The 2,500-nt window shown below is 48.3% G+C and overlaps 1 protein-coding gene across 2 annotated transcripts in view; it reads left to right on the top strand.

Moving 5' to 3' along the window:
* Positions 1-1,459, top strand: part of si:dkey-49n23.1 (semaphorin-3D) — a 67,073-nt gene extending 65,614 nt beyond the window's left edge. For both annotated transcript variants that reach the window (XM_066670585.1, XM_066670586.1), the window contains exon 18: positions 1-1,459. This exon is cut by the window's left edge and continues 1,107 nt beyond it. The gene's annotated coding sequence lies outside the window, so the exon portion shown is untranslated.
* Positions 1,460-2,500: the final 1,041 nt, after the last annotated feature.

Below are 2,500 nucleotides of genomic sequence, written 5' to 3'. Positions count from 1 at the left end.
CTTCCTCTCCAGGCACAGTGTGGTTCTCTCTTTCCTGAGAGGCAGCCCATCTGGATCATGTTTGTGTGACTGTGCTGAGAGGAGGACGATTAAAAAAATACACCTTAGAGGAGTACTTCACCCTGAGAGAGCTTTGGCAGAGGGGGGGTTAGTCACGATGATGCTAACTGATGCTAAAGCTACGTTAGCATTTCTGATGGTGGAGAGGTGGGTATAGAAGTCAGAGTATTGAGTAGAACAAAATGAACAGCTTTTAACGTAACGCCGCGCCCCTCTCCAGTGTAAACTAAGTGCTTAGACTTAGAGTGTGTGTGTGTGTGTGTGTGTGTGTGTGTGAACGTGTGGTGGAGTTTATGCTAGAAGTTGTATCCTGAGTGACGTCCCCTGGCTGAGCATTTCCACTTTGAAACTGCAGTGTTGTCATAGAAACACGGACTCAGTCAAACAGGGTTTCATACCTCACACACCTACACAACCAATCCGGTCAACTCAGGGGTGGAGCTTTGCAGCAGCAGGGGAGCGGGGGATGGGTGGGTAGGTGCAGAGAGAGCTGGGGACTAGTTGCATTTTACAAAGCAGCACCACAGTAACACACCGTCATCACACGCAGAGAAGGGAACTGAGTGTGTTTTGTACGTTATTTGAAACACTGCAGAAAGTAAAAGGCCATCCGTGTGTTTCACGTTTTGTACCTAGTTTCTACCAAAACTCTGAGAGGATGAAGTACTCCTTTAAGCTCCTCACTCACACCATGTTCTTGATCATGATCTTGGTGCGATTTTCTGGGAAAGGAAGAGCCGCTCATCTGTGTGTGGAAGGAATATCAAACCTGGGAACACCTGGGAAGAAGAGGTGGTGCTCCTTGGGTTGTTCTCAGTGAAGACGGCCCCCGGTGTTCCTCAGGATCGCTGCACCGCGGAGAACAGAGATCTGCTTGTCCTCAGTGGGACTGAGAGGAAAAGAAAAATGAAGAAGGAGAGTATGGATGGCTTGATCAAATGCGAGGCACGTTTCAGAGCTCAGATTCTGTAGAATGTTCAGGAAAGATCCAGACACTTATTTGTTAAATTACAGGTTCATTTGATTTCCTCCAGTTGCTCTGGGATTTCCCCTCCACAGTCAAAACCCATGTGTGTAGGTGCAGTGTGTGTGTGTGTGTGTGACTGGGTGAGTGTGTGTATGTGTGTGTGTGTGAGTGACTGGGTGAGTGTGAGAGTGACGGGGTGAGTGTGTGTATGTGTGTGTGTGTGAGTGACTGGGTGAGTGTGAGAGTGACGGGGTGAGTGTGTGTACGTGTGACTGGGTGAGTGTGAGAGTGACTGGGTGACTGTGTGAGTGACTGTGTGAGTGTGTGAGTGACTGTGAGTGTGTGAGTGACTGGGTGAGTGACTGGGTGAGTGTGTGAGTGACTGTGAGTGTGTGAGTGACTGGGTGAGTGACTGGGTGAGTGTGTGAGTGACTGGGTGAGTGTGTAAGTGAGTGTGTGAGTGACTGGGTGAGTGTGTGAGTGACTGGGTGAGTGTGAGAGTGACGGGGTGAGTGTGTGTATGTGTGACTGGGTGAGTGTGAGAGTGACTGGGTGACTGTGTGAGTGACTGTGTGAGTGTGTGAGTGACTGTGAGTGTGTGAGTGACTGGGTGAGTGTGTGAGTGACTGGGTGAGTGTGTGAAACTGTCCACAGGTGTGTGTGTGTATGTGTGTGACTGGGTGAGTGTTTGTGTGTGTGTGTGTGTTTAATTGGGTGAGTGTGTGTGACTGACTGTGATTGGGTGAAACTGTCCACAAGAGTGTGTGACTGGGTGAGTGTGTGTGACTGGGTGAGTGTGTGAGTGACTGTGTGAGTGTGTGAAACTGTCCGCAGGTGTGTGTGTATGTGTGTGAGTGGGTGAGTGTGTGAGTGACTGTGTGTGTGTGTGTGTGTGTGTGTGTGTGTGTGAGTGACTGGGTGACTGGGTGACTGTGTGTGTGTGTGTGTGTGTGTGTGTGTGTGTGAGAGTGACTGTATGAGTGACTGTGTGAGTGTGTGAGTGAGTGGGTGAGTGTGTGAGTGACTGTGTGAGTAAATATGTGAGTGTGTGAAACTGTCCACAGGTGAGTGTGTGAGTGACTGGGTGAGTGTGTGCTGCTCTGTCCAGGGTGTGTTCCTGCATTGCACACACACAGGCTCCGGACCCAGCGCATCGTGACCCTGATCAGGATGAAGTAGTTATAGAATATGAATGAATGAATGAATGAATGAATGTCAGATTCCGTAAACACACAGTAATGGTATGTGTTCTCTGTAGATGACATGCACTTAATAATGATATTATTCCACATTTACATACGACTAACTGACAACATTTAATCACAGTTATAAACGTGAAAATGTTTCACGCACAACAACGGAGTAAAGAGTGTGTGTTTATGACATATTCCTCCAATCCTTCATTGTATTAGCTACACAATATGGCCAAAAGTTTGTGGACATCTGCCCACCCATCATTCCTTCACGCTTCCC

Source organism: Hoplias malabaricus, chromosome 5 (genome assembly GCF_029633855.1).
Source record: "Hoplias malabaricus isolate fHopMal1 chromosome 5, fHopMal1.hap1, whole genome shotgun sequence".
Taxonomy (NCBI): Eukaryota; Metazoa; Chordata; class Actinopteri; order Characiformes; family Erythrinidae; genus Hoplias; species Hoplias malabaricus.
Note: the sequence above shows the minus strand (reverse complement) of the source record. Positions and strands in the feature narration are given on the sequence as shown.